The sequence below is a fragment of the Erythrolamprus reginae genome, chromosome 2 (genome assembly GCF_031021105.1).
Source record: "Erythrolamprus reginae isolate rEryReg1 chromosome 2, rEryReg1.hap1, whole genome shotgun sequence".
Lineage (NCBI taxonomy): Eukaryota > Metazoa > Chordata > Lepidosauria > Squamata > Dipsadidae > Erythrolamprus > Erythrolamprus reginae.
In genome coordinates this window covers 334,741,407-334,753,435 of record NC_091951.1, presented here as the reverse complement: position 1 = coordinate 334,753,435, position 12,029 = coordinate 334,741,407, and the positions used below count along the sequence as shown (strand labels likewise).

Sequence of the window (12,029 nt, the reverse complement as noted above, 5' to 3'; positions counted from 1 at the left end):
ATCATCTCCTCCCACTTATGACTGTATCACTGCAACTTGTTGCTTGTATCCTTATGATTTATATGAATAGGATAGTGTTTGTTTCCTGATTGCTTGACAATCACTAAGTGTAGTCCCTCGCGATTCTTGTCAAATGTATCCTTTTTGTGTGTACACTGAGAGCATCTGCACCAAAGACAAATTCTTTGTGTGTCCAATCATACCTGGCCAAGAAAGACTTCTATTCAATTCTTTTTCAGCACTGTTGTAACTTTGAACAGTCACTAAGCAAATGTTTGTTAAGTGAGAACTTTCTTGTATTTGTTTCATACACAATTCTTCTGCCCACCCACTCCCTCTTGTGGTCTCACCGTGAGCCAAAGCCAAACCAAAACACGGCACAAATAGCAAGCAGGCTTATGAAGTTTATTTTAATCAATCCAATCCCCTGCAAACTGCAGTTATGTGTGGATGTGATTGAGTAGACTGACTGTTTTTTTAACATAATGGGATTTTTAGCTTACTGTTTTAACTATTAGATTTGTATACATATTGTTTTGTATTGCATGTTGTGAGCCACTACGGGTCCTCGGAGAGGGGAAGCATACAAGTCTAATAAATAATAATAATAATAATAATAATAATAATAATAATAATAATAGTAATAGTAGTAGTAATAATAATAATAATAATAATAATAATCTCAAAGTTATCTATAAAAATATAGTCTTCACATTTTGTAGCAAAATTCACACTAATTGAAGCACTGGATAGAAATCTCCTCTTTCTACGGGATCAGTCTCCAGCCATTTCATTCTGTAGAATACACCCATATAAACCCACAAGCACACACAACAAGGTAAGTCTTACTTTCTGCACTAAATTTTATCACTATTACTATTAAGTTCCATGTGTGATAAGAACCATCTGGTGAATACTTGGGCATCAGCATAGACAACTTTTTGTAAAATAATTGCTGATCGCCAACATAAAACGTTCTAGTGAAATGTTCACCTCTTTGGATTCACCGTCTCAATCTGTCCAGATTTGCATTCTTGAAAATTTAAAACCAGCAAGGGACATGGAGGGATTCCCCAAGCGGTGCTTGTTCTGATTTATTGAGGATTCCAGCATCCAATTTCTCCCAAATCCCTGATTTTCCTTCAGGCTGCTATCACAGTGCTGCGCTGTGCCCCTGACACTGGGGAGCAATACACAAGTTCTGATGCATCTTCTCAATTTAATCAAAACAGACCCGATCTGATCAAAAAAGGCGTTCCTTGCAAAGCCACAACCAAAGCAAAACACACCGTCGCTCCGACACACAGCTCCGGCACGATTTCACCCACGAAAGTCATTTCCAGCAGCATTCTGATAAAAGAAGTGTGCAAACCGGACATTTCCCCACAGCCATAAACCACCCCTAGCCATAACGAAAGGACTGAGTATTATCTATTTCCCCAGGGTTGAACCTTTCCGAGGAAAGCACCACTGGTGAGGGAGCTGTCATTCTAGTTACATAACTTTTTAATTTTTCTGTTTTAGCTTCCCAGTTCCCTTTTACGCAGAAGCGACCAAATGACTTGCCCATTTCTCTAAGACTTTCACCGTTACTCTTACCTCTTCTCCTTTTTTTAGATCCCCCTGGAGGTTTTTCCTCCTCCTCCTCTTTGAAAGCCTCGCTTCCTGTGGAATTTCTTTAAGGAGCAGCTGGCATCGCTGGGTTAATCGGTGAGCGGGTGGCTTAGAATCCTGTTAAGTCTATTAATTACTTTAATCGCTGGCTGGCACAGAGAGGGGGGGAGACAGAGAGAGAGAGAGAGAAGGAGGAGGAGGAGGGATGGAGGGAGAAGAAGGGAGAGAGAGAGGAGGAGGAGGAGGAGAGAAGGAGGGAGAGAAGGAGGGAGAAGAAGGGAGCGAGTGGGAGAGGGAGAAAGAGGGGGACACTTAAATACTCAAGGAGCAGAATTCAGCAGCTGGTGCCGCTTGCTGCTGCTGCTGCTGGCTTGGCTTCTGCTGGGGGTGTGTGGAAACTCCCCCCCCCCAATGGGTTTGTTTATCCTTAGGGAGGAGTGGGGCGAAGTAAAGGTTTCTGAAGCTGCTTCATTGAGTTTCCCGAAGGCTGAAGGCGTGTTTTTCCCTCCTCCTCCTCCTCCTCCTCCTCCTTGATGCTTCTGGCAAAAAGGAAAACAAATAGATCGCCAGGCTTTTTCTGACGCCGCTCTGTCAGTTTGCAAGGCGCTCAGCTGTCAAAGCAGCAAACACGCCCCCCCCCCCTCAATCTCCTCCTACTCTCCACCACCCCGGAGAGATTGGCAGCCCTCTGCGGGCACAAGCTCGAGAGGGGCTTCACCGGACAGGTGGAGATCTATCTCACCTATTTCTGGGTCATTGAAGCAGCCACCACGAGAAGAGTCCGGCCCTTCAAAACAAACCCCGCCAGGGAGGGGAATAAGCAGATCCTCCACTGCTCTGCTGTCAAGCGGAGGAACATTTTAGAGTGGGGGGGGGCAGAAAGGAGGAAGGGAGGGAGGGAGAAAGGAAAGATAAAAAGATAGAAAAAAAGAAGGAAGAAAGGAGGGAGGGAGGGAGAAAGGGAGAAAGGAGAAAAAAGAAAAAAGGAAGGAAGGAAGGAGAAAAAGAAAAAAGGAAGGGAGGAGAGAGGGAGGGAGGAGAAAAAGAAAGAAAAAAGGAGGGAAGGAGGAAAGAAAGAAAGAAAGAAAAAAGATAGAAAAAAAGAAGGAAGGAAGGAGGGAGGAGAAAAAAGAAAGAAAACAGCAAGGAAGGAAGGGAGGAAGGAAAAGAAAGAAAAAAGGAAGGAAGGAGAAAAAGAAAGAAAAAAGGAAGAAAGGAAGGAGGGGGAGAAAAAGAAAGAAAAAGGGACGGAAGGAAGGAAAGGAATATGTCAGCGCCAAAAAGATCAGCGCACCCCTTACTACAGCTATCCCGCAATCTTCTTGGGTGGCGGCTGGGATCCTAACCTCGAAGAAGGCTGTGGGGCAAGGAAAAAGGGGGGGGGGGGCTGGAATGCGAGGGTCAAAGGAGATCTCCCCCCCCCCTCCAATAGCCCAGCTGGGCTGAGTGACAGGGTCTGATCTGACCGCACCGCTCAAGCATTTCCTTTCCACCTTCCTCTGCGCGCAGTTCCCGCCCCCCTTTTCGCCGCTTCGGCTAACTTCACCCGGCAGGATCCGTTTCCCCCGGGGGAGGGGCTCAGTCCTTTTTTTCTTTTACTCCATCTTCCCGCCCCCCCCCGCCCCCGCTGCAAAGCGATTAAGAAGCGCGGCCCAGGCAGCTAAGCTGCTTACGAGCGCTCCTCCGCCGGGTTTCCCGCCTGACGCAAGAAGCGGCGACGCTTTTGCCGCCTTGAGATTTTTTTTTTTTACCTCACGGCCCCCCTGCATGTGGGGGCTGGCAAAAGGCGGCTCTCCCGCCACTTTTTCAAGGGCTGTGAGATCTCTGGGCCAGGAGAAGGTCCTCCTCGCCCAAAGGAAGCCGAGAGTTTTTAGTCAATTATTGGATTTGTCATACAGTATATTGTGAGCCGCCCCAGTCCTCCGAGAGGGGCGGCATACAAATCTAATAAATTGTTGTTGTTGTTGTTATTGTTATTGTTATTATTAGCGCTTTCCTAACTCCTAATAATTGGATTTTTGGCCTGGAGGGAACCAAATCCCCAAATAGAGAGGACTGCGGAAGGTAAAACTTATGGTTTTGATGATTTTTCTCCCGCCTTTTTTTTTTTTTTTTTTTTTTTACGTAACTCAAGGCTCTGGATAGAAAGATACAATAACAACAATAATAACAACTACAGAGTTGGAAGGGACCTCTGAGGTCTTCTAGTCCAACCCCCTGCTTGGGCAGGAAACCCTATACTACTTCAGGCAAATGGTTATCCAACATCTTCTTAAAAACTTCCAGTATTGGAGCATTCACAACTTCTGGAGGCAAGCTGATTAATTGTTCTAACTGTCAAGAAATTTCTCCTTAGTTCTAAGTTGCTTCTCTCCTTGTTTAGTTTCCACCCACTGCTTCTTGTTGTCAGGTGCTTTGGAGAATAGGTTGACTTCCTCTTCTTTGTGGCAACCCCTGAGATATTGGAACACTGCTATCATGTCTCCCCTGGTCCTTCTCTTCATTAAACTAGCCATGTCCAGTTCCTGCAACCATTCTTCATATGTTTTAGCCTCCAGTCCCCTAATCATCTTTGTCGCTCTTCTCTGCACTTTTTCTAGAGTCTCAATATCTTTTGTGCATTGTGGCGATATAGATTAACATACAGATTAACAGAGTTAAAAGGGACCTTGTAGGTCATCCCCACCACCCAAGAAGGAGACCCTACATTATTTTTGACAAATGTCAGTCCAATCATTTCTTGAAAGCCCCCAGTGATGAAGCTCCCATAACATCTGAAGGCAAACTGTTCTACTGGTTGATTGTTGTGTCAGAATATTTTCCTTCCTCCTTCTATTTACCCCAAAACAACAACCTTGTGACATGGGTTGGGCTGAGAGAGGGTCACTGGCCCAAAGGTCACCCTGCACTTCACTGCTTCACTGACTACCAATCGGTCTCCAGATGCAATTTAAGGTGTTGGTTATCACTTATAAAGCCCTACATTCATTCATTCGTTCATTCATTCATTCAATTTTTTTTATGCCGCCCTTCTCCTTAGACTCAGGACGGCTTCCAACATGTTAGCACTAGCACTTTTTAACAGAGCCAGCATATTGCCCCCACAATCCGGGTCCTCATTTGGGCTTAAGTTAGGACCAGATTATTTTTGGGACTTTCTTCTGCCTCACACTTCCCAGAGGCCAATTGGAGCCTACAGGGTTGGCCTTCTCCAGGTTGCATCTGCCAAAACAGTGGCAACTGGCAGGGCCCTGGGGGGGGCCTTCTCTGTGGCAGCCCCGGCTCTTTGGAACCAATTACCACTGGAAAGCCTCACCACCCCCACCCTCCTGACCTTCCAGAAAGCCTTAAAAACATGGCTTTGCCGGTAGCCCTAGGGCAGTTGAGCTAAAGCACCCAGAAGTGCTAATTGTTTTTGTACTGGGATTTTAATCATTTTTAATCATTGTACACTGGCCAGAGTCCGTAAGGAGTTGGGTGACTTATAAATTTAATAAAACTGAAACCCGTCTGGCTTTCAAACTGAAGGGGGGAATAGAACTCACCATCTCTTGGAGATCGGGCTAAAGTCACCCAAGCAGCTTTCATGCCTAAGGTGGAACTATAACTCACTGTCTCCAGGTTTCTAGGCTGATGCCTTAACCCAGGGGTCCCCAAGCCCTCCATCGGCAAACGGCAACTGGGCCACACAAACAAGTGACACCCCACTATGCCCCCTCCACTCCACAAAAAAACCTTTCTCTACAAAACCGGTTTCTGGTGCCCAAAAGATTAGGGGACGCTGCCTTAACAATTAAACCAAATTGGTTTTGGGCCTATTGCAATCATTTAAAATCCACACTGTGGGTTGTTGTTGGTTTTTAAGCACTATTCTGTTTTAAACTTCCTGTGATTGAGCTACACAAGTGAGCCTATAGTCTGGATTCACATTTGGGATTACAGTAATCTATGGTTTGTTTAATCACGGTTTACTCAATCTGTCCAAACAGCTTGGATCTGTCCAAAATGCCAGGTGATGAAAGAATAGTTTATAATTATTGCATTTCTATAGCATCCTAAGCAATATATATATATTGTACATACATACATATACATACATACATACGCAAGGCACATTATCACACTGTTTATCACATTTTTGAACTGCCCATCTCCCTCACAGAGGGACTTTGAGCGATATCAATAAAATATTAATATATATAAAAAACAGTTAAAAATCTAAAAAGGCAAGGATGATTAAAACTCTGTTAAAAAATTAATGTAAAGGCAATCGGAGGACTTTCGGGATACTAACTCTGCACTGCGCAAGCCCATTTATGACCTTGTGAAAATAACCAAGAGCACAAAATCCCTATCAGTAATTAGAATTTCAGCCAGAAACTAAACACTGCCTTCAACATATCCTTAAACTACACTGTGCGTTTAATTCTGGACATTGCGCTTCAAGGAAGATGTCAATCAGTGGAGGATAAAAATGGCCAAGGCTATGAAAACAAGATCTGTGAAGAAAAACAGATGTCTTTGTCTCAAGAAAACCAGAGAAAGGAGAACATCCCTGTACAATATGTGTTTTTCTCAAGTAGACTCTGAAATGCAAAAACCTGGGCCACCAGCAGGTGGTGGGAAAGACCTAGAGGTTTCTGTTTGCTGCCACCTATTGGTAATACAGAAGCTCTCATCTTTAAACAATCATTGAAGATCTGTTAAATATGCATATTTACCAAACACCTGGATGATAATTGCAGCAGGACTGAGTTGTTTGGTTTGCCTTTTAGGACTGAGTTGTTTGGTTGGTGTAGCTGAGACTTTTTAAAAAAAAGCTCCTGTCTTTTAGGGTAGCTGGTTTAGGGAATTGTTTGTATACGGATAGCTTTTAAGACTGTTTTAGTTGTTCTTTTGTGAACTATTCTGAGGCCCTCCAGAAAAATATCACAGCATTTGTACTGGCCAAGAACTTTCCAACAGGTAGGATTTCAAGTCTAGAAATTGATCATCTGGTGAAAAGAAAGATAAATTGCAGGGTTGTTTAAGACGGAGCAATTTTAGATGTATAGGGCCACTACCTGCAACTGAACTAAATCATATCCAAGGTGAGAATTAGCGGCATCCAAGTCAATTCCCTTTTGGCCAATATGTCTAAGGCTGTCAGACCTGCCTCAGCTTGAACTTCTAAGTAAGAATGATCCTTAACTCCATTTATTGAAAAAGGCATAGTTTACTAGAAGTCAAGTGAATTACAGTATTGTATAGCCAGAAGTGAGAATTGCGTGTCAAAATAGCCAAATCTAACTTTTCCTTCTCTTATTCACCTTCCATTACTGCGCCCTCGTGGTCCAGTTAAATTCAAACAAGATGTCATAACGGTCACTTTAAGCATAGATGTCAGGGTTCCAAGTAACATACCCCCACAGGAAACAAAACTGTGAGGCAGGTAGATTCCTCAAACAATAGTTTTATTGGATAGGTCCTATTGGCCCAGGCTGGTGAAAACCAACTCTAAATGTTCCTGTATTTTCACTTTCTCAAAACAATCAGTCACATGGTCCAATCAGGACACAATCCAGTTGCTAGGTGACTTCAGTGCCCGCCTTCCAAGCACCTGCTGGAATGTCCTTGATTCCCAAGAGAAAATATTTTGTTTTAGCTACTTCTAGAACTACTTTCTCTACTTCTTCCCTCCCTATCCCTTAGCTCCAGCTGTGGCAGCACCGAAGCCTCAAAATGGCCTCAGTCACATCAGTTTCAATGTTGACAGCAGGTCTGGTGTGCAACTGTGTTCCATTTCCAGCCGGTTGTCTTTGAAGCCCATCTTGGAGAGATACGGTGAAGTTTCATTCCCCTTGAAGGAGTCCCCTCTCATCCAGTCCTCCTTGAGTTCATGGCAACTGATACCAAAGAATGGTTGCGCAATGCAAGTGTGAGGTGGCAGCTGACACTGTCTGTAGAAAGGAGGTCAAAACAGTTGCATTGTTGCCACAATACAATTATTCCCCCTTAAGTATGCAAATGTACAAGGTGAGATTTCAGCGACAATTCTTCTCTCTGGATAAGCCTATACATGTTTGGTCTTTCCAGCTGCTTCAGCTATTCCATTGTTTTCAACAAGGACATGCCATAACACTTCGCTCAGAACTCCAGATTAGGTTTTGGAACTTAATATGCCGCAATTCAATTTCCCACTACAGTAAAAACGTGCTGGATTTTCAGAGTATAGGATCACTATGATATCAGTATTCATCTGTGGCATATCTGTGAAATACCTAGATCCACAATTGACTTTAATCTACAGGATTTAGAAGCATAGTAGGGTCATCAACATCTTGATTGGCGTTCTACCCATTTTGGGCACAGTTTATAATTCAATTTTTTTAGCATCATCATAATTTCAGGTATTGGTCGTAAGTTGAAGACTGTCTGTGCTTTCTAACTACTTAATAAACTACTAAATCTTTAGGTCAAATGTGAGTAATATAGTACCATTAACATCAGTACCCCTGTTGATACCTCCTCTAATATCTACTGGGCTGCATTCCTTACTTTACTTCATTTTATTATAGAATCTATTTTTAAAAAAGTAGAAGTCAATGCCCTGCAAAGCAAACTACTAGGGTTTTTTATCATTATTTCATAACATTATTTACGAGAATGCAACTGGACCCTGTAGGCATTCTTCAAAAATAAAGGAAATTAAAACTTCTTGGACATGTTGAGTCCATCTGTCTTAAACAGGGAAAAAAACCCCGACAATAAACTAAGGTTTTACAAGCCATTCCTTGGAGTGATGTGACTTATTTAGATTTCTTAATTTGTTCATGTGATAACATGTTTTTTCACCTGTGATCAGCTTGAAATATTTTATCCCCACCCTGGTTGAGATTTACTGGCTTAGATTATCATTCCCTGATTTGTTATTTCTTGGAAATGCTGAAAACCTTACAATCTGTAACCACAAGACTTTCTGGAGATGATGAGATTTGTTGTCCAGTACATCTTCAGGATTGAGAAAAGCTGGCATAAGAAAGACTGATAAATATTGAAATAACATTTATTATTTAAATAATATAAAGAAATCCAAAAACACCTGCAAAATCTTTAGTAGCGGACAGACCGTGGTATGAAAATCTATTATCGGTATGTTATCTATGCAACTCCTCTAGATTCTTAGTTATTAAACATTAACTATAAATGCCTTAAAACTTCAAACACAAATAACTTATGACTTACTTACTAATAACTACCATTGGTCCCGGAATTGCCACTGGCAAGCAAGGTTAAGTAAGTTACATCCGAGAACCAGATGTGCTGATATCAGTGAAGGACTACAAAATATTTTACTACCACACTGTGGGCCTGACTTATTTTATGGGTGTGGCTTGCTGGCCATGTGACCAGTTGGAGTGGCTTGACAATCATGTGACTGGGGGTGGCTTAAAGATCATGTGACTGGCTTAAAGGTGGCCAACTTGACATCACTCACGTCAAGGGTTTGGGTTAGGGTTATTGTTGTTGTTGTTGTTGTTGTTGTTATTATTATTATTATTATTATTATTTATTGGATTTGTATGCCGCCCCTCTCCAGAGACTCGGGGCGGCTAACAGCAATAACAAGACAGTATGCAATAATAATCCAATACTAAAAACAATTAAAAACCCATTATTATAAAAACCAAACATACATACAGACATACCATGCATAAAATTGTAACGGCCTAGGGGGAAAGAGTATCTCAGTTCCCCCATGCCTGGTGGCAGAGGTGGGTTTTAAGTAGCTTATAAAAGGCAAGGAGGGTGGGCGCAATTCTAATCTCTGGGGGGAGTTGGTTCCAGAGGGCCGGGGCAGCCACAGAGAAGGCTCTTCCCCTTGGTTAGGGTGCCCGGCCTCTCCTCGCCTCAAAGAGATACAATTTCCCTATCTATTCACTATTACTGAAAGTCCAAAATATACTATATATACTATATACTATGTATATATGACATATGTGTACATACATATTACACACTGGCACACATAAATATGCATTATCTACTATATAAACTATGTGTATGTACACACACACACACACACAGCTCTTCTAAAATTATACATATTCAACCTCATTTACTGTAATAGGAAAAACATACCCAGAGCCCAGAAAGGATAAAAAGAAAAAAATTCAAAACTTTTCTACCAGTACTGCGTACCTGACTGTGCCCATAGGAGCCCATCGCTGGCTGCTATATACGTAACAGGACAACATTCAGCAACCTAGTAGTTCGAAAGCATGTGATTGCGAGTAGATAGATAGGTACCACTTCATCAGACACATTAATGGGGCATGAAAGGAGTCCTCAAGCGAACATCCGCTAGACCAGTGTTTCCCAACCTTGGCAACTTGAAGATATTTGGACTTCAACTCCCAGATGCTGGCTGGGGAATTCTGGGAGTTGAAGTCCAGATATCTTCAAGTTGCCAAGGTTGGGAAACACTGCGCTAGACAATGGTCCTGTCATCACCTAATCCTTTTAACCCGGAAGCATTCATGTGACCCCAGAATATCGCATCCGTCATAATTACATACTGATTGACAAGCACCAAAATTTTAATAACATGATCTTTGGGATGTTGTGACAATCATAACTGTGAGGATTAGTCGTAAATCACTTTGTTCAGTATTTGGTCACTAAAAAAATAATTGTAATTTGAAGACTTTGTTGTTGTTAGTTGCAAAGTTGTGTCCGACCCATTGCGACTCCATGGACAATGTTCCTCTAGGCCAGTAATGGAGAACCTTTTTTTCCTCGGGTGCCAAAAGTATGTGTGCGTGCGCTGTTGCGCAAGTGCCCACACCCATAATTCAATGCCTGAGGCTGTCTGGAGGCCTAAAACAGCCCATTTCCAAATTTCTGGTGAGCCTGATAGTTTTTTGCTCCCCCCAGGCTCCAGAGACAAAACGGCACTCCCCCATCCCCCTGGAGTCTCTCTGGAAGCTGAAAATGCCCTCTCAGAGCCTCCAGGCAAGCCGAAAATCAGCTGGCCAGCACACACATGCACATTGGAGCTGAGCTAGGGTACCACGTGCCAACATATATGGCTCAGTGTGCCACCAGTGGCACCCATGCTATAGGTTTGCCATCACTGCTTTAGGCCTTCTTGTCCTCTACCATACCTTGGACTCTTTAATCTCATATCGACTGCTTCAAGTGACTGCGTCCAGCCACCCCATTCTCTGCCGTCCCCTTCTTCTTTTGCCCTCAATCGTTCCCAGCATTCGGCTCTTCTCCAGTGAGTCCTTCCTTCTCATTAGGTGGCCAAAGTATTTGAGTTTCATCTTCAGGATCTGGCCTTTCAAAGAGCAGTCAGGGTTGATCTACCATATTTCCCCGAAAATAAGACACTGTCTTATATTAATTTTTGCTCCAAAGGTTGTGCTATGTCTTATTTTTGGGGGGTGCCTTATATTTCTCAAATAAGACAAATTCACAGGCAGAAAAGCTGACACCCCCAAAGAAAGTGTACCGTATGGTACACTGATTATGGTACGGTACCTGTCAGTATGGCACCCACACACACAAACGACAGCACTTATATGGTACAACAGTATACTCCCGCTATTGCAGCTTCCGGCCACCAGAGGAACTACAGTCTACGCACTGTAGTGGAGACTGTAATGGCGGTGAGACAGCAGCAGACTGTGTCTGCTGTACTGGACGGTACAAAGCGATGAAAGGGGCCAGCAGGGGACGCCACATTATTACAGTACCGCTATGAACAGCTTTGAATGGTACCGTATGTTTTTCCACCATACCGTATGTAAACTTGACTACACCTTATTTTCGGGGGGTGCCTTATATTAGCAAATTCTGCAAAACCTCTGACATGCCTTACTTTCGGGGTACGTCTTATTTTCGGGGAAACAGGGTACTTGTACTAATCACATACGTTTCCAAACATTGGGCCAAATTTGTGTGGAACAATTTTCAAGATGATGCCTCAAGTGAGGATTCGCAATATTATTTTTTTTAAGCCTAAAAATTTATCACACCATTCTCACAGCACATGCAACTCTATTGCATTCTTACCCCGTTGTTATTTAAGCATGGTGGGAACCTGTTTGCTTGCATTAGTCTTAAATGAAACCAGCTTCAGGACTGGAATGCACAATGGGGGAGAAGGAAGAAAGAGATGTACAGAACATTCCCATGGTGCAACCTAAATAATGCATTATTGTACGTGAATTCTTTGAAAGATCTATGGCCAACGAAGTCTGACAAGAAACAGACACACAGAAACTTCTTCTTATCTGGACCTCCTGCATCTGGAATTCACTACTTAAGAGTCCATGATTCCCGTGAGAAGGAGCCAAAGACCATGCAGGCAAAGTTCTGGACATCTCCAAAATAAAACTCAAGTCTCTGTTATTATTTATTTATTCATT

The 12,029-nt window shown here is 42.9% G+C and overlaps 1 protein-coding gene across 3 annotated transcripts in view; it reads right to left on the bottom strand.

Annotated features, from left to right (window-relative positions):
* PDZD2 (PDZ domain containing 2) overlaps window positions 1-12,029 on the bottom strand; it is a 458,739-nt gene that overhangs the window by 272,274 nt on the left and 174,436 nt on the right. The window contains exon 1 of one of the 3 annotated variants that reach the window (XM_070743496.1): window positions 1,600-1,823. The exons of the other annotated variants lie outside the window; for them this stretch is intronic. The gene's annotated coding sequence lies outside the window, so the exon portion shown is untranslated. Of the gene's footprint in view, window positions 1-1,599; window positions 1,824-12,029 lie in introns of those variants that run through there. 3 annotated transcript variants of the gene reach the window in all.